Source organism: Cyanistes caeruleus, chromosome 1 (assembly GCF_971803275.1).
Source record: "Cyanistes caeruleus chromosome 1, bCyaCae1.hap1.1, whole genome shotgun sequence".
NCBI lineage: Eukaryota > Metazoa > Chordata > Aves > Passeriformes > Paridae > Cyanistes > Cyanistes caeruleus.
The window spans coordinates 90,142,708-90,163,665 of record NC_141701.1 but is presented as its reverse complement, the minus strand read 5'-3'; the positions used below and the strand labels follow the sequence as shown (position 1 = coordinate 90,163,665).

The following is a 20,958-nucleotide window of genomic DNA, read 5'->3' as shown; positions in this document are numbered from 1 at the left end:
TCAATGTGTAGTTCCTTCCCATGTTACTCAGCTTTCCTATTTATCTTCCCATCACTGCTGACCATCCTGCTGCTCCTTCCCTCAGCTGATAATCTGTTTTTAAAAACAGGCCCTAAGATTTGCTTTTTCCCTAACACAAAAAACTCAAAAAACCTTTCTAGGAATCTATGGAACTGATAACAGATCAAACCATTGCCTTTGCCTTAACTTCATTTAGAAGGAAGAACATGGAAAATATCATCAAAGGCACAGATCAAATTCATAAAAACTAATTGGAATTTAAAAAAAACAAAAACAAACAAAAAAAAAACCCCAACCTCAGACCAGATGGTTTGACATCCTATCTCATCCAGCTAAATACTGGACTAGCAGAACCTCGCTATATTACGTGATTTCAGAAAGAAGGCACCTTTATCAGCATAAAACTAGGAGATCTTCAGGCTATGCTGCACAGAAAGGAGCATGGAAAACACAACCCAGCTGACTCTCACAAGAAGCTTTTCCACGCAAAAGCAGAAGGGATTTAAATCCCGCAGTGTAAGGAAAAGAAGCACAGACTGATCAAGCATAATGCCCCCAAATGAGTCTGCAAGTTGGCAGTAACAACACAACTACAGAGAATTTGGGGCTTCTTGGATCTTGACTACATCAAGCTGTTAAGAGGAAAGCTTTTCTCCTTCCTTAGTTGCGAAGTGCGACAAAGCAGTAGAAGGCAGCTGTGCTTTCTGACTTAACCTTGGTTAAAGAAAATGCTGCAAATGAGAGCCAGGGGAACTGTTCTCTGTGGAAGCATTTTCTATTGAAACTGGGGAGTTGGGCTTCTCTGGCCACCACTTCCACGAGTGCATCTCCACAAACTGCAATCTCCTTTCCCTGGATAATCTTTGTCGCCAAATGCTGAACACACTGGTGAAGCTGATGAACAGTAAAGTGGTGTAGCAGCTTAATCGATGGCTGATACAGCAAGTGTGTGGCCTTGCTTCAGTAATAGCAGATTAAAGCATGAAAATTATTCTTTTCACCTTTTATCCTCTCCCTCCCCATCCAATGGGCACCTTCCACCTGCCAACATGACAGGAGTGACTTTTGAAAAGAAGGACCTTGGGCAAACCAGAATTGTACACTGGTATCAGTGAGCAGGAAAGAAATTTGCCTTGCAAAATGGCTGGGCCTCCAAAGTTCCAAGTGTAGCAGGGCACGGACAAAAATATTACAACCAGTTTCAACAGAACAGAAAGATGTATTGTGCAGGCTGCTCTAATGGCAAGGAGAAACTCACATATGGCCAAATAATGTTGTGAAAACCTTTCTGCAACAGGTAGGGCATTGGAAAAGGCCATTTTTTAAAGAGAAAGCAGGGCAAATGGCACTCAGCAGGGAAACAAAAGTGAACAAAGCAGAATCCTATGTCAAAAAAGACTGATGCTCACTGATTCTGGAGAGGAAGATCTGTATCCTTGTTGTACACAGAGGATGCCCAGTTTCAGATCTAGTCTGCTCTCATCAACAGCCCTTTATAGCTGCCAACACCAGATGCAGAAAGCAGAACCAGTGCTTGTGCTTTCTAGCAGTGAAAGCAGGACCAGGGGTATATTCAAACAGATACTGATGCTACATACTCTCAGTTTTATTCTCGAACAATAGAAACTGTAGTAGTAAAGGCTTGTTAAGCATACACAAATGAAGTCAGAGTATTTCTGCATGCAATTAATCATGATTTATTTGAAGATACTCTGTTAGCATTCCCATTTTCTGCTTCCTGAAACTCCAATTAATGAGGGCCAACCCTCAATCTGAAAATGTTTTATTTCATGTGTGGAACAAAAGCAACCAAAAAAAATGTTATTATCTAAACCAAGAAAGTGTTCTGACAAAAAATTTCCTTGCAATTTTGAGCAGAACAAATTACTTGAAAAGAGAGGTTGGGCAAACCAGATTAAGTAAGTATAGCACTTAAGAACTTGGAAGAAAAACAGTTTTTATTTAATAAGCAGATAAGTGGTGTTTCTGCCATCACTGCTATTAGTCTTCTGCTTTCTCCTCTTCAATGTCTGCAACTCATGATCTCAGAAAACAAGCTAGTTTAAAGTATCTCTGAAGCAAATGAATGAGGAAATTAATATGTCTTGTTTGTGATAAATTTGCTACACATTTTTGAATCTATAGTTTGCCAGTTTGAAAACATTTCCAATGGCTCTTTTGAACTTAGGAGGAATAAAATCCACTTTCATTTTCCCTAATATCTCAAGTCCTTAGGTATGAGAGAATCCAAGCTACTTCTTAAAACAGCTTTGTCCAATTTAGCAGAAGATGAGGTTGGTGACATTGCATGGGTTTCACACAACGTATCTGTTGAAACAACCTATCTTCCCTAAAAAGCTTCATGCCATTACTAAGGGTAGACCCTCTTCACCAAATCCTGGTGAACACACCATACCTGTGGACAGTTCTTCATAGTCCAGCAACACAATGTGAAAGCAACTGACCACAATGGCCTTCAAATCACAAGTATCCCCAGAAACCGAGGGGGAAGCTTGTTTTTGTCAATATAAGTTTTCATGGTGAGATTTCTAAGCGCTGCATTTTGACACAGTATAAAAATCTGTAGGTATTTCAAATACTTTCAGATTACCTTTTCCTTACATCAGTGAAAAGGGCTAGCTATAAATACTCCTGCTGTATAAGCATGTTCCTTTCATAATACGCTAAGTGCTTTGATACGATGCTGGTTGTTATTTCAGACCCTAAGCCAGGTTTGTTAAAATCTGCACAAATATCACATACAGAAACATGCAAAAGATGAAGGAGCCATGCCACAAATAGAGCAACTGCAGAGGCTACGGCCCTGCCCACATACACTCTAGTGTATTTTTACACAAAGCCTAGCACTGCATCATGCGGGTGCCAGCTATAGCTTGTACCATGCTGCCAACAAAACAGGATCCAAAAACAGATAACAAGGAAAATTCTGGGCAGTTTATGTGTACTAAGAGGAACAGAATTTGTTGGGTTTTTAAGAATCACCACTTTAATGCATTACACAGATATTGAAAGCATGGATGCAAACAGCACTAGAAGCATCAGTCAGAAATTATTTCAAACTCATCAGTCTAACTTACTTCTCCCCTCCTTTCAGGCTTTCTGAACCTGAAGAAACACTGCCTGGCTGTTCTCTTTGTGCCAGAACAAACCATGTTCTCTGCCACTTGGACTTAGCACAGTAAACTTTTAGATATTCACACAAGAAGACAGAAGACAAAACAAAAAATGCTACACAATCTTGTGGAAGAAAAACATCTGAATTGCTTGCAATTTAAAGCCTTGACTTTCTATTTCATTAAACAATAACCAGAGTTTATCTCAGAATAGAAAATTACAGCTTGAGCTGCACATCCACAGCTGAACCCAAGCTGTAGACTTGTTCAATCATTTACTTTTGAAGGGGTTTGAAAGAGTCAACAGTTCTGCGATCCTGCAAACATTTTCACCCTTTATTCTGCTTTATTCCAGCTGAATGACGATGCTCTGTAGTAACGTTCTGCTTGGCAGAGATACAGAACAACTAGAAGTCTCTTCGTGTTGCTCCATGAGTATGCAGTAAAATCACCTCAGGAGCAACGTGACAAACACTCCCAGTGGCTGCTGGTGCCACTCCTGCCCAGCTGAGCTCACAGTGACCCCGGGCTCCTCTGAGCGCCACCAGCGCAGCTGCGGTGCCAGCTGGCACCTGACAAAACGTAGGAACATGAAAACTAAAACGAGGGTTTGAGAGGAGCAGGCAGTGCTCACAAGGCAGCTGATCTGAGGTTGGCTCTGAGCAAACTAAGGATCAGAGCATGGGGTCATGCTAGAGAAGGCCATCTCAGCAGCAAGAAGTGCTTCAGATGCAGGGCTTTGAATTATAAAAGATACAGCAGATCCATGGGGAAAAAAAGAAGACCCAGGCAAACTGAAGATTTTTAACATTCTACATGCATGTTCATTAACAGAAAGCAAATTACAATGTGTGCCAGAGATTGATTAATTAATGCACTCAATAATGTAATTCCATAGTCCTTCGGATCCTGAAGTACCACGTGCAGTAGTACTCCTTAAGCTTCCATGTTGCAGTGCAAAATGGGGGGTGGTGGAGGGAAAGGAACATATAGCACCCTCACAGCAGCTTTTAATGCTGTGGGTTACAGGCCAAAGAAACAGTTTTGGGAAAACAGGGAGGGGAATCCATCTTCTCTCCCCAGCCTGCATCCCAAGCAGTCTCTGGGAAAACTTGCCCTCACTCTTTCACTATTTTACTTTGATCACATACATGGAACAGGCCGATACCTTCCTCACTGCAGCCCAACAAACAAAACAGTCTTTCAGGCCAGCCAAAAATAATGACCCCTCAAGTGAGTCATAGAGCATATTGCCATTTATTATCTAAGACAGTTCCTTTAACAGTGGAATTCAGTTAACCCACCCCACAGACTGGATTTCAACAATATTTAAACTGCTGGATTTCCATCAAAGGCTTAAAAGACTTGGTGATTTTTCATTTATTTTCAGTTTTTTAAACCATACAAGAAATGTCACTTGACAAAATTTATGGCTAGCCCAATGGTAAGTCTGGTGTTGGTTTGTAAGATTCCTAACAAACCCCTTCTTTAAAAAAGTAAATTTAAAGAAAAAAATAAGACATTGCAGAGTAAGAACATTCCTATCAGAAATGACAAGTAACTTGCCTCTCTCCAGAGATCCGGCTTTCTACCCTTTTATGTGTACTGAATAGTCTGAGTCTTTTTAATTGGAAAGATGTCAGACAAACTTTCTTGGTCCTTGTTTTTTCTGCTTTCCACCAATTTTTTTTCCTTCTGCTTCTCACTGATTTTTGAAGACTGTAGCTGATAAATACTATCAATTTCAGTTAGCAGCTTAGTCCCAATCAGGTCATATCCCAGTTCACTGCCTGGGGTTCTACCCAACAAGCAACACTGATCCAGCAGAGCCATCCTCCTCTCTTGGTTGCCATAGATACTCTTCGGTGACCTTCTGACACATTTACTTGGCTGCCAAACAGAGACTGTCATCAAATCAAGTGCTGGTCCCTCCTCGTTGTTAATAATATCACTCTTTTTCCTAGTGGCACCAAGATTGTTGTGTACATATTCACTCACTGACATCACTTTACAGCTCCACTGCGAGGTCTGAACTGCCTCTAACATGCCTCCTGCAACTGCTTCAGCAACTGAAACCACTCATACTAACCCAAAATACACACCAAACCCTCTTAGAAGACATTGTGCCAGTGGAAGGCTCCAAACTACAAATACAGTTTCAAGACCAAACCCCAATGACAAAGAGTTTTATTAAGTTTGGGATTTATTACGGAAGTGCTTCAAATTTCTTTCTTAAATTATTCTTCCCAGCAGGTTAACTTTCTTTTACACTACCTTCCTTTCCTTCTAAGGCATTTTAAGATCCTTATTTTTGCTATAATCTGAGCAACAAAGGAGGTCACTAATACCTTTATTTGGTTTGCACAGTTGGACAACATCTGGATCCAAAAATGACAGCAAAAGAAGAAAAACTTGAAAAAACCCCACTAAACTCATATGAAGAAATCAAGGGTTTACTTTTCCTAAGAATATTCAAGTTGGAACAAAGGAAACTACAGAATATCAGAGTTTTCCACAGAATAAGTGATTCAATTTTCAATCATGGAAAAATAACTATATTTAGAAAGGCATAACACTTTTTCTTCTGGTAAAATTAGCAGAATTGGGAGAATCAGATGGCCACATATCTATGGAGTATTCATCTCTATCATCCTGATGTAGAAACACTGGAAAGGAAGAAATCCTACATGTCTTGAGAGTAGCCTGTGCAGACCACATAATAACAAATGAGATCATTATGCACAGCCTCAAAGCAAATGGTCTTTTGACTTTCATCAATTTATGTATGCTGTGGAACTTCAAGTTATTATATTTTTTTTTTCTGTTTAAAAATGCTTGAAGCACTATCCTTCCAATTTAGCCCAAAGATAATACAATGATAAACTCCTACTCCAAATAAATAACCATTACGACACTTTGGTTATCACTGAATTTGAAAACACTGGTGTTAGGAAACATTGGTTTTCTGTTTAAGTGCAAGTGAAGAATGAAAAGCACAGCTCTAAATCTCAATCCGACAAAAGGAACACACCCATCCAAGCATCACTGGTGCACATAGTAAAAAAAAAAAAAGCACCCCAACGAAAGGAAAACTTTAATGCCACTTTAACATTCCCCAGTAAAGAAAACTTCCTGGACAAGTTGTGTTGGCAGCTCCACAGTCTCATCCCTTCCCAGAGCTTCACTCATGCAAGCTGATGGCATTGAAAAGCACAGCTACAACCGCCGCACAGTACTAAACAGGTCTTTAAACTGCAGAAGAGAGGAAAGATGATGCAGTTCCGAGGCTCCTTGGGTGGGACTCGGGAGATCCAGCCTCAGCTCTCTGCCATGCTCCCCTTTGGGCCATGAGCCTGCCTCCAGACTTGACTCTGCAATCTGAGCAGCAGAGGCATCACCCCCTCCCCATCTGAGGGGAGCACGGTCGGGACAGACACAGGGAAGCCTGAGAGGCTTTGGGTCGTTACTGACATGCGGCATGCAGGCTCCCTGCGTGGGCTCTGGAAGCATATCCTGCATTTCTGTGTTCTGCTTTCACTGAACACATAAGTAAAACTGGAGGAATTGGAAGGAAGTGAGTAACTTTGACTTTGACAAGCACAATGAAATTCTGCCAACCTTTCCACTTGAAAAATTACTGATTTAGACACACTCCAAAAATAATAGCAGTTCTGTTCTAACTTCATGGCTATAGCTATGGTAACATTCTCAGTACTACCATGTTTCTGAAATACAATCAATGATTATTAAAAAGTTTTCTTAGAATAGATTTGAGGTGAAATCTAATGTTCTGCTTTCATAGACTGCAAACAAATGGGATCACTGCTGACAATGAAAAGCTTTTGAACTGTGCAAACACTGTTTTCTTCTATAAACACTAACAGGAAAGCACCATCCAGGACTTGGTCTAGATGATTACAAACTATTTCAAGCACCATCTCTACATATTGTGTTAAAAATAATTTAATGGGTTTTTTTGTAACACAGAATTGAAATACATGACAGCTGAAGAACCATTTGAAACACACTCTGGTTTTAAACTATGTTTATGTCATGGAGGATCATGAGCAGATATTCTAATAGTACTTTTCTTCCCCCTCTCCAAAAAAACTTTAGCATAGAATGTCCTACAATGACACATCCCTCAAAGGATTTCCCTCCTGCTTGCCCACAAACTGTCCAGCCCCCACAAAGCTGAACGGATTGCACGTCAGCCCAGCTAATTAATTCAAGCTTACAAATAGCTACCCAATCATACCTACACAGTGTTTTCCCACACACATTTTACTTGTGTATTTTATGTTTAGACAGCCTAATATATTAATCAGTATGAAAAGAGAAAGAAGGCAAAATTAACCGTACGACTTACGCCTGGTTCAAGATCTTATTACTTGCCTCAAGAGTGTAATATGACCTTTATGTGCTTGAAGATCAAACCCTGTAGGTGGTTATAACCTAAAATACTGGAGGGTTTGACTTCAGCAGTTACAATCCCCAAGAAGGAAAATATAGTCTCAAAGACCAAGTGGTTCTTCAACCAGTCTCATTCTAGAAGACATTGAATATGCATTGAACTCTCTAAGCTCTGATTAATTCTCCCCAGAACACTACTTGACCAGGCCTTAAACATGGAAACAGTCTGAGAATGATTTCAAACATGGTGGTTTTACTCTGCCCTCCTCTTTTTTTTTTTTTCCCTTTCTTTTTTCTTCACAGTTCACATACATACATTTGCTCACTTCACTGAATTGAGGCTTATAGCACCAAAACACAGTCATAAAGCCCTGTTGTCATTAATTGCTATAACATCACAGTTACAGCCAGGAAAAAAAAAACACTGCTGAAAACTCAGTATATTTCTATCTACACATATGTGACTACAAACAACTTCATTGACTTCAGATATGCCATGCATTCTGTGCCCACCACTGCAGCTTTAACCATGAGCTTATCTCTGCTTAACCCTTTCAAACACAGGTGACTTGTTACACTGACAAATAAAACAAAACCAAAACCCAGAAATAAACCTCCTTGTGGTTTTCCTAACCAAACTACAGCATCTTTCTTCTCAAGGGAAAACCTCAGTGTTTGTGTACCTGTGAATTGGCTTTGGTGCTTCTGTAGATAACTCAAACATTTCCCTACGCATATCACCCAAGCTGTGGCAGACCAGGTGTGCCCATGGCCAGGGACAGTGTAGGGAGCATCTTCCCAATGAGCCCAGACACCTCTACACAAACCACATGCAGCTCAGTTAACTGAGAGGGGCCTTTGGCACACATTTGGAGAAAGCTCTAAACTCCTGTCTGTGTGACACAGTATGTGAAGTGCTGTACCACATGCACTCTGTAAACTTGATACCGAAGCTGGCTGGAAAATATCCACCAGCACTACCCTCAGGTCCATGTTCCCACGGTCAGCAATCCCTCCCGGCTGAAGCCATGTGCCCCTTCTCAGCAACACCTGACACCTCACCCAAAGTGTCAGCCCGTAAGGGGATCAGCATCAGCAAGCCAGGAGTGAGTTTTCTGGGTAGGTGTTGGTGAGGCCAGTGCAAAAATGGTGTTGTCAGCTTGGGTGCTTTCCTTCTAAGAGGCTGAGAGTATCTCAATCTCCAAAACATTAAATCTGCTTTCAGTAATGGACAGAAAATGATACTTAAGCAGAAGGCCTATGTAACAGCTCTGAATCTCAATCACAGGCCCAGCACACACACTCACAGTGCCTGTAGCACGTACTGTCAGTACCCTGCAGACCTGGAGAGCTGAGGTCCCACCCTCTCCCTCAGCAAATGGTCAGTTTGTCAACAGAGAAAAATTCTGCTATGAAATGAAGAGATTAGCAACTCATTTCCATCAAATCACATCAAATCACTGGGCAAAAATAATAAAAAGGGGTCCACTTTAAAGCAGGTTACATATACAAGCAAAAAATAGAGTAACACACGTCATTTCAGAGGTGTAACAGAAAAAGGAAATTTGTCCTTTAGCTATAATCTTGCAGTTCCTCATGGAAAGGTCTCCACTACTGGGGAGAGGTCTTCAGTCAGTGCCACCCACTTCAGTGACAGACAAATTAGGCTGACAGAGTGCCCATGTTTTGAACTTTCTCGTATAAAGGATAAATATAAACAGTCACATAGAGCAGATGGACAGTCAGACAACTATTAAAAGCTCCATAGATAACCCTCTGGCAGTATCACCCACATAAAACAGATACTGAAGAAATTTCTTACACAATAGTTCTTGAGCTCAGATATTCTAATGCAGTTAAGATCCAAAGAATATGCTTTGTAAGTTACACAGATGATTGTCCATTTATTTTGTAAGAGGAAACCAGGCCCATTCAACAACACGCTTCTTGAAGCACTAATGCAGCAGAGTTCACTTTCTGCTTCTCATTTTTAGTACACGCAGAGAAGGAATTATTAACTATTACTAACCAGAGCAATACCAGAGTTTGTTAAATAAAGATCCATTTCATTTCCAAGTATTGCTCTTGCTAAAATTTACCAAAAATATTGTCCCTTCTGATTGCTTCTCACAACAGTCACTGTAGCAGCACAAAGCCAGGCAGAGGCAGCTGAACTGACACAAGCTGCAATCTCTGGCACTGTGCTTTTTAGCACAGCATTTTGAACTAGCAATGGAAAAGAAAGCATTTTTAAGCACATTTCACTGAGGAGTTCCCAAGAAAAAGGTTGCAATCACAGACTTTTACAGATGTTCCAACCTGCAATGCTTCACTCCCACTATTGTTCTAAATACTGAGTACACACCCTCCACTCCACACATACTCACATGCAAACACACATGCACACTCACGTGCACTCAGTGTCACACCATGTACTTCACTTCTAATAGTAAACCTGACAGAAAGGAATTTTATTTTTACACTTTCACACTTCCCACTCCTAATTAATGTCAATCAGCATCTTCTGCATAGTACACACTGCAGATATACATGGCCTTATCTGTGCTCTGTACAGGGCAGGGGCAAAAATTTCCATTCCTGCTAGAAATTGAGTAGGTTCTGTGTGATGGATTCACACAGGAAGGATCTGGAGATGCACATCCCTCCTTTAATGACCCTCCTGGGGGGTCAATTAAAATGCTCTGACTTTTGGGGGACGTTTCTGTTGGTTGGTTTGTGCTTTTCACCCCACAGCTATGAATAGGAAGCAATTCTCCAGTTCAGAAGAGTTGTTGCAGACTTCCCGAGGAGCAAGAGGGCTCAGGGACTTGCCAGTACATCTTGACAGCTGCCAGGAACAGAGACAGCAGTGGGAGGGATAGTGAAGGAATTTTGCCAGTGACTTCAGTAGAGCCAGTCCCCACTGTTTGGACATCCATGGACCAGAGCCAGACAATTAAAAGAACTGGTGCTTATGGGGTAGGCACCTATATTTGCACTCCCCAGCTGTAATAACCACCACAGTAGCAGAACTGAGGGTGGGAAAATCTTGCTCCCCAAACCTAAAGCAGACAAACTTGGTTTCCCAGCACACACACCACTCACTTCTTTTTATAGACTGCTTTTCTCTCGAATGCAAAAGTAAATCCAGCTCAGATGATTTCCCTGTCTTAACTTTTGTACAAGAGGAAGACAGAAAGCTAAAAAAAGAAAATTAGACACTTCATGAAATCCGTGATTAAGACACTGAAACTATCAAGACAGATGGGCTGAAACATTCAGGGAGCTACAGTTCAACAACCCATGTTTTTCAGAGATCTACAGTACGCTATTGTCTTCGTTGAGTTTTTTAATCCCATTTTTCATTGCGGTAATTTAACACCATTTCTAAACTTGGACTACACTTATTGGGTAGTCCAAAATAAACCCCAATATTTACTTGACTAGCACACGGCCCTAGAGCCTTACGACGCGGTTTTTCCCCCTGCTTGCTTCTTTTTTCTTTTTTGGGTGCAGGCAATGGTCACTGCTGCTGGCTTGTGAGCTTGCTGGGGAGGCAGAGCAGGGCAACTGCTAATGGGGGGAAGCTGCAGCTCCCTCTGCTCTGCTGCAGGCTTTGCTCCCATATGTGCTCCACGGGAGGAGCTGCTGTCCCTGTCCTTAGTGGGTTATTGCCCACAATTGCCCACAAAAGTGGGTTATATGCACACAGAAATACGAGGCCACACAGAGGCAGAGAGTTCCATCTTACGAACGTCTGTCTCCCACGGACGAGAAGCAGAAGCCAGCACTGTAATCTCTGAAATGAGGGGCCAAATGTTTCTAGCAAGGGTGATCTGCCTCTCCACAAGCTCCTTGCTCACAGGAAGGGTTCAGCCTGGTTCATCCTGCCACTGGATCCCTTCTTCCCTCAGAAATTAAATCCTCTTTTCTGTGCAAGAGCGCAAAGCAGTCACTCACCGAATTAAAAAAAAACCAACAAAAACCAAGCCAAAACAAAACCAAAAACAAACCCACAAAAAAAAAAAAAAAAAAAAAAAGAGGGGGCAGGGAGCAGATGAAGGGGTTGAAAAAAAGGAAATCTGTGACTCTGCGCTTGGCAAAAGCCAGTGACCAGCAACAACTGCTGAAAGCTGAGTCACTTTTTTCCCTTCCACCTGGCGAGTGGCTGTCCCAATCCATTCAGCAGAAAGCTTCTTTTCACTGAAAGTGGCATAAATCTGGAGTAATTCCCTCCATTTCAATGGAGCTGCTCAGGATTTATGGCAGCATGACACAACAAGCAGAATCCTTTGCGCTGAGAGCTACCAGCCCAGGTTTTCCGGCAGGAGATGGTGCTGCTTTGTTCTTCAGGCCACGATGCCAACCATGCAACAGCACTGATGCCACAGCTTGTTCTATTTTCCCTGATGCTGTCATCTCCAGCAGATGCTCTGCAAGCAGGACCTTTGGAGAAATCACCCTCTTTCACACACTGTAGGAGAATTTTGACAATCTATGACCAGAACATTTATTAGCTTGAATTAATTATTTTTTCAGATTTCATTTTTCCCCACAGATTTCATTTAATGCTTTAATTTGCTTTAGCAAAGATTTATAAAATTATTATTTTTTAACATCTCACTGGGCTGTGTGAAACAGAGTTCAGAAGACAGCAGAAATATCTTCTGTGCAGATGATGTGTGAATAAGTAAGGGATGAAATCAAGATTTAAGGAATACCAATCAGCTTTACCAGACAATAATCTACTCTATTTATGTTCTCAGCATAAGAAAAAGTACTGCTAGGGGATTTATGTATGCACTGGAACGTTCCTATAAGCAGGGAAAGACCCTGAAAAAAACTACATAATACTCCCCCCCCCACAGCATGCAATGCAGCGGCAAGCAGAATAAAGAACGGTGAATGAACACAGCCCCCAACCTTTGAAACAGGGCTATTCCAACAGAGGACAGCTCCAGCTTTACAGTAAACACATCACCTGTGTAAAAAAATGCATTCACACGTATGCCGAGGCACTGACAGGGTTTTTCTAAACAAATGCAATGAGCCTTGTCTGTCCTGGCTAAGTACATTTACAACATTCAAGCACGGGACGTAGCTGCCTAGAAACAGCAGTGTTCATGTCGTCCTTTCAATATGGGGAACACAGTGTGCTAGACAAATATTAATTTAGCCTGAACAACCAGTGAGGTATGCAAATATTACTCCCAGCTTCAACTGGGATTGATTTGAGCACAGAGGAACAGCGAGGGGGATTTTTAGCAGTGCTTCAGGGAGCCAGCTCACAGCCAGGGAGAGCTGGAATCTTGCATGTCTGCAAAGTCCTTTCAGTAGCCCTGCCCCGACTAGACCTGCCTGTTCTCTTCAGGCGACCCAGATGAGCAAACATTTTCTGTATCCTGACTGGTTATGCTGCCAAATTCAACACAGCAGTTGTGCAGACATGGGTACACTGTGCAGCACCTCCCAGGTCCTGGTTTAGACATGGCTCAAGAAAAGCCACCACAGCCACTTAACCAGGCAAGAGGAACTGCAACAGACCCCTGCTGGGAACCACTACTGTCCAAAAAGCACTGATGGTGTAAAAGCAGAGAAAAGCAGCAGGAGCTTCAGCAGCTGACACTGGCTTCTTGTTTACTGAGTAGGTTGCAGAACCCCTGGGACTCAACTGATGAGGACAGGGCCAGAGCAAAAGTCCAGCAGGTCTCGTTGTGTATTTTGCCTTTTTAAAGTTCCACCTCTAATTCAAAGGGAGGAAAGAAACAATTGTCAAGTCAAGCAGACAAGAAAAGGAGAGTTGAAACAATGCAGATCTAAGTGACCTGGAAAAAATGATCTCCTGCACCATTCTTTTCTACCACTCCACATAATAGGAGTAGAGGAAAGTGAAAGGCAGAGAATTGGGTATCTCAAGGACAGGGCATATAGAATTGCAGCTGAACACAACACCTTTACACCAGCAGCCCAAAGAAAGCAATTCTCACAGCAACCACAACGCTGAAGACTGTTCAACCTTCCTCCTCTAGAGCCGGGATTTAGCTTTTTACAACTCTGGCAAGTGAATTAATATTCTAATAATAAAAAAAAATGCTTAATATAAACATAAAATATATTTTGAAATATTTTCTTTAAAATGCTCTGATATCTGCCTCAGACTGATATTTGAGAGAAAGTTTCAGGGAAAAAAAACTAGCCATTTTGGAGAGAACAGGCAAATAAGTATGTTTCTGTAAAATTTACTTCTGCTGCTGTTGCTAATTTACTGAGATATAAAAATGGCTTCAGGCTCTGGAGAAAGTCTGAAAATTTGGCAGAAGGATTATGCTGATCAGAGATGTGTTCTTAGCTATCCCTGTGAAAAAATCACCTATATTTGGTTAATTTTTAATGTCAGGTGGGGGAGGCCAGCAGCTGAATCTTCAGACCTTTTATCAATGTAAAGTTCACACCCCAGGCTTTGACACAGCTCCACATGGCCACAGCATCTATGGAAGGGTCTGTGTGCACAGGGTTCGCTGCAGAACAGAAGACTGAGCTCTAAGTAGACTTTGGGACTTTTGAAGTCAAGAAACCATAGTTAGCAAAGAAAGACACAATTACTTTGATGTACTATTCTTTACCTGAATATGTACAGAAACAAGGCAGAGATACAGAAAAGTGAAGAAACAGTTGGAGCTTCTTGTTAGACTTTTTTGTTTTTTGTTTTTTAAGAAAGTAAATCCATACAAGCAGCAAAGTGCAAGCACTTTAAATATCCCCACCACAGAACTTACCAGAATAAATATTTTCTGGTAACCCAGCGTGCCAGCATAGAAGATTCATGGTCTGCTGTTCTCTAAAGCATCCTTTTCTTTCAGGAGCAGCACTCAGAGAGGGTGACACAATGCCAAGTTGCTCTCCCTGTATTCCAAGGCACCTCCACTCAAATGCCCCCAAATCCCATTTCTTCCTTGTCAGAAATCTTTGTTAACAAATTTCCCTTTTCGTTTATTTTGTGAACTGTGCTTGTCTTTTTTTTTTGTTTGTAAACAAAGAAACAAACAAAAAGCCAGAATGTAGCAAGGCTCTGCCAGAACTCAATTAATAAATAACGAGCATCAAGTGTTTTTGATCATTTCCTTCTGTCTGAGCCTCACAAACTGACAGTAAAACAGTGTATGACCCTTTACAGAACGATTTTGCTATCACATTACATCCTCACTGGAAATTAAGAACACAAATTTGACATTTTGAATGGGAATGGCTCATCCAATTTGGTTCAGTGTTATCCACTGGGAAGTCCAGAGCCAGCTGCAAGCCAGCACAGCAGGATTTAAAAAGCAAACCAGCACAACCTGCACTAACTTTTTCAATCACTCTGCACTATACAGGTGTGACTAACCCTATTTTGTTGGGCTTTTTGCAAGACATAACTAGAGCTTAAATTCAAGCTATTCCTCAGTATGTATGAATCCTCAGGGATAGGAAAAGCAGGAAAGGAGAGTGAACACGTCCTATCCTGTTGCTAGATCTGGAAGCATAGGGATGCAAGAAGTTACTTTCATATTTAAAACTGGAAAATGGGAAAAACAGGAATAAGAGGCATTTAAAAAAGGAAAAGAGGCTGAGACCTGCTGAAAAACTGTATTTGGTCATCTGGAAAAAATTTTAAAAGGATGGCTAAGAGAACATCTTTTGCCACAGAGAAAATGTAAGGGAATAGAGAACACACATACAGAGACAACTACACGAGCAGTTTCCAGCATTGTGTTTAAAAATAGTGGCCAGAAAGACACAATCTCATTCCATCTTTGTTGGCATAACTTTACTTGACAGGGATATGCTAATTTGTACCAGCCGTAGATCTGCCTCCTTCATTTATAAAGAGACAAACCCAGCATTAATAACACCTTTCTGTGCCCTGGTGTTTATGAGCACACCATCTGTTTGCATTTGGAAACTGCCCACCATACATGCTAAATTGTTAAAGATACATGAAGTGGGCGAAAAGTTAAGATTTCCATTACTTCAGCCCTAATTTGACTAACACCAGCATCAAGTGATCTCAATCCAAAGCATAAACATACTCCTTATAAACTGCTTAAATGCCAGTACTCTAAAGGGGCAACTGTTCATGTGTTGTAATCTCTCTAATGAGTAAAATTCAGCTGCAACCACAAAGAAAAGTAATGTTTGTTTACACTTCACTGAAAGGAAGCAAATAATGGCTCACAATACTAAGAAACCTGATGAAAATGGAAGGGAAATTACCCTTTGAATAATTTGTGCACGACCCATAAGTTTTAGCGGGCTGCAGAGAATACTAGCGCAATCGTTCCATACTGCTTTCTTGCAGATACTTCCATCTTTATATGTATACATATATGCTTTTTAAATGCACATTTACTCTCTTTTTCAAACTGTTTAGACTGCTTTGGGTGCAAAGGAAAGACTGGATTTGAACTCTTGGATCAATCGCACAAACTTTCTCAAAAAAAGCACATGGATAATAAAATAAACAAAACAAAAAAGAGGATAATTTTCCTTCCCTGTCTCTTTAAGATACTGCTGCTTTTCAGCCACACAGTGAATGCTTCATTCAAATAACAGAACATGGATTTCTCTTAGTAACTGCAGCTATAATTGTAGCAACTGCTTATACTGCTCCCATCCTATTAGTGTTACAATTGTCCAAAGCAGAACAATCATCTAAATTGCCCTCATTTCTTATAAACATCTCATTTTTTATTTGTAACAGAAAAAAAAACCCAAACGCCTTCAGAATGTTACCCCTTTCTTCTGTTACCTTATTTTGCTTCTTTGGCAGAAAGAGCATGAAAAAACAATACTGCTTTCCCTGCCTTCAATGTTTGGCAGCCCTTTCTTAAACAAAAACACTCTGATTCAGTGAATGCTCTGCCCACTATCACAGATAACATGCCTTTTCCAAAACTAAGTCTCTTAAGGACAGTGTGGGGTAGCTTTATTTGCAATCATTCACCAACTAGTATCCCATTTAGGATCTAGTAAGAATTGGCTCTTAGCATCTTCCTCTGCTGTATACGGTATTTGCATGCATATTATGCAAAATAATGATGAAAATAAATGGCCTGGGTTGTTGTGTTTACTCATACACAGAGTACATATCTCTCATGTATTCTCATTATGATGAAAAGGCACAGGCTTGAAGAGTCCATCTCGGCATGGAAACAGCATGTTGGGCAGAGTGGAGGCAGTAAGAAACAAAACTTTACTGACTTTTACAGTGACAAGAAGAAAAAACTCCTGCACTGTCAAAATGCTAGACAAATTGTATCACTTAAAGCAGTTACTACTCCTAGGTTTCACTATGCTTCACTGGAAAGCAATTTCTTAATAGCATTTTTAAGGTAGCACACCATGATTTATTCTTACTTGGTTTTCAACTTAAAGTGGTTTTGTCTGCTGCATATCTTTTTTTGGCTTTAAGGAAGGGTGGCCCAATAATAATTAAATAAAAAAAACCAAACGCAGCACAAAATATAACCACTTTGATTTACAGGGTCAGAGGAAGAGCTTTGAAATGTCCAGTAAATCCAAACACTATTTCCAGTCTTTCTTCTCGTACACTCACTATTCTGCGTATTTTCCTTACCCTTGAGTAACATATGGATAGGCCAAGCATATCCCACTTATTTGCTCATTACATAACCCATTCCTGCTATATTATCATTCCACACTTCAATAACTGTGTATGTTCTTGTTACCCCAACACAATAAACCATCAGAACAAGGAAACAGACTTCAGTGTGTGGGTATCTCATTTTGGCAGGTTTAAGAAAGACAGGAAAAGGGGAAAAGGGGGGAAAAAAGAGCAGAGCAGAACAGGAGGGAAAGACAAGAGCAAGGCTTAGTCTTTCATATGGGATGGTATACCAGAGGACAACCACAGTACTTCTCAGCAAAGCTCAAGAGATCCAGGTCTGCAACAGCCGTGTGCTGCGCACTGGTGCGGGGTGCTGAGCACCTGCTGCTCCCACTGCAGCAAAACGGGTCACTGCCACACTCAGGACTGAGCTTCTGTCACAGACCATCGCACTCCCTGCTGCCCTCAGCACAAGACATGCACCACTTGTCTTCCACAGAGGCTTCCAAGCCCCTCCGTCACACCATTGTAGACCCTCACCTACGGCACGTGACAGGGAGGTGACCACAGAGACACTGGCAAACGTCATGGTGTCAGCTCTTTCACCCTGACTCAAAGGTCAAACACAGCAGCAATACAGAAGCCACTCTTTTAGAGATACAATGCTAAGAAAGTCCAGGAAAAGTATACCCTTAACCAACTAATTAATGCAACTAAACTCAAGTAATCTTCCCTCTCAAAAAACTCTGAAAGAGTACCAATTACTTTCAGTCACTTAAATGAACGAAGTTCTCTATGGTGTTACTTCTCAATTCTTGCAAAATACTCCTGGAAGTTTTTTGAGCATCATGGGAACACCTGAATGCACGTGTTAAAATGCTCATTTAACAAGCCTGGTTCTTCTCTCCCTGAAATCAGCTGCCCTTAATTTAAACAGCAGGAGACCTGGGCCTTTTCCACTGCCATGTTCCTTATCAGAGCTCTATAAATGTCACATCTTTATTTTATTAGTGAAAGACATGTTTTATAGATTAACAATAAAAGCATTCTTGTATGCGAGTTTTCCAGCCCCTGTTGAGACTCTGTATTCTTGAAGGTCAAATAAAGCAGTCCATAGCAAGGGGGAGAAGAAAATGCTCTGCAATGTCCTTTTAAAGAGCCTCCACAGAAAAGAGAATAAATAGCTGATTTGTTACACGGCTTTGAGGGCAGCCACAAATGCTAAGACCACAGGTAAATGAACCTGGTCATGAAAGGAGCAGCAGCTCGTCCAGTACCATTTCTACATTAGTTAACTTTCTTTGTGATTCAAGTCCAAGACTTTGCATTGTTCTATTTCCGCCTATTCCTCTGCTCTGGATTCCCTTTGTGACACTTTTATCAATGGAAAATCGAGGGAGGGATTTCCAGCTGGGAGCCCAACAAAAAAACAGGAGGTTCAGTCTGGTTTTCTCACTTGTGCTGCAAGAACCATTTCAGCACTAGTAATAAAAGCAAAACTACACAAAAAAAAAAAAAAAAAAAAAAGACACGACCTGAAATTATTTTAGCATCATAAATGCTTCACCGCTCTCTTTATTCTGCAGTATGGTTAGTGTCACACATTGGCACAATAATTTGCTAGCTTAAACAGAGCTCCTTGCAAATAATGAATTTATATTAAGGGTCGCTGTCAGCTAGAATTCCAGGGAAATGCAAAGAAAAAGATAACAGCCATCGGTCAGATCTACTCTTTGTTATGCCCTTGCAGTTTTGACAGATTTATAGCTGCAGTGTCATAATATTAAAAAGTCTGACTGTGTCCTCTGTGAGTGGTGAGGAAATTACACACAAACAACAAGGGAAGCCAACCAGCGCAGTGGGAACCATGCAAAATGGATTGTGCACAGGGACATCGACATGGCCACGCCTGCGGGTGTCATTGCAGCAGCCACAACAGGCAGCCAGTTGGGTGGTTAGTTTAGTTGTAACCTGAGGAGGTGGCTTTGAAAATGAGATCACTTGTACTAAGAGGATTTTCAAGGTAATTTTCAGGGGACAGACTTGGTATCATTTAAGACCAGAAAAGACTAATAATCATACTTTTAAACATTATGGCAGTAGAGACCCTTCATCCTGGGAGGCACTTGGTATAGTAACAACAGAGTAACAACTCCCATACATTTATGTGAGCACCATTTAACACAGACAACACTCTCCTTGAATTCCAGAGCTATTTGTATACACCACCAAGGAGCCCCAGCCACCACCACCTTCTCAAGCAAAAGAAGAAATGTCTCAAGGTTTTCAGTAGTCAATTATCCAGCCACTGCAGGCTCTTCTAATGTCCTAAAGGCAAGTAAAATATCTTTCTCTTGCTCACATGTGTAGTCTGTAAGGGCTCTGCTGAGAGAAGCACCTTTAGATAAAACAGAAATGGAGGAAGCTATCATCACCTCAGTTGCATAAGCTTGTCAAAGCTGCAACAGGACAAGAAGAGAAAAGCTGGAAGCAAAATGCAAGGGTGGAGAATCAGATGCAAAGGCTGTCTTCTTAAAGATAGAGAATACTTAAAAATGTGCCTTAAATAAAAAAAAAAATAAAATAGCACTCACATTATCAAATAGCCTGAAAGTTTAGAAGGCATCTGAGAGAACACTGTATGGTACCCAAATTCTCTTCTATTTTCTAGTCTGTTGGAGGAATATTTTCAAAAGGTCACATGGATTTCAGGCACCTAAATCATAACAAATTGTAAATGAGGAGACCTTGAGAACTGACTGCTAGCATTCTCTGAATCTATACCACAGATGTGTTATAGGGAACACAAGTTTGGGTAGAATCACATACCACATACCTGTCCTGTAGATACCCCCTAACAAGAGAACATGCCAAGCAAGAGGGGAATAAAATACTTGCAACGTTTTTGATGAGACCGGGGAGGAAGTGCCTTCATTCCTAATGCCACAAAACCTGAAGTTTTTTAAACAGACTATTATTTAAACCCAGTTTTACAATGAGCTTCTTATGTCCTCCCAAAGTCAACGCATAAACTTCACAAATGACCAGGCAAACACATAGATCTGGGTTATGTCTCCAGCTCCAACCATTTACTTTATTGCCTTCCACAACATACAGAGCAATTCTCATTAAGTAGCTGAACGTGTAAAAGCTCAGTAGAGAGTTCAGGAAGTTCCTAAACCAAAAATAATCTAAGGGGCAAACTATGTGTGGAAAAAATTAATATAACTTGTGTGAAGTCACATGAAGTAACTGAAGGAAGTCTATGTGATCCTAGCAGACACAATCTATACCACATCACAGACAAGCCAAACAGGAGGAAATATCCTTGATAATACTCAGCTATTTGGAGTTTCCTCAGCTCCAAATCCAAACAGCAGTACATGAGTAGGTCACATTAACTAAATCCATCAAGGAAATCTCCATATAATTTCTGATCACTGTCTAGGGTCTGGCTTTTTGCTGTGGCCAATCTCTGAGAAGACATCAGAAAACAAAAACAAACAAACCCACACAATATTAAAAACAAAAACAAACAAACAAAACCCCCTCAGAAAACAAGGGAAAATCAACACACTCACAACTCAGACCTAATAATTACGAGCCAAAAAATGAAGTGAGGGAAGAAATCACTTCCCATCCTTGCAGGTAAGGTCCAAGTCCTCTAGCACGAGATTTGAAAATAATTAATATGAGACCAACAAGTTAAACAGCCTTACAGGGTCTTTTTAATTTATTAAATATATTTCGCTTTAATCACATCAATTTTTCAGAAATGTACAA

General features: G+C 40.9%; 1 protein-coding gene across 13 annotated transcripts in view; it reads right to left on the bottom strand.

Moving 5' to 3' along the window:
* The window catches only part of ATXN1 (ataxin 1), a 474,819-nt gene that overhangs the window by 117,373 nt on the left and 336,488 nt on the right, over positions 1 to 20,958 (bottom strand). The window lies entirely within an intron of this gene.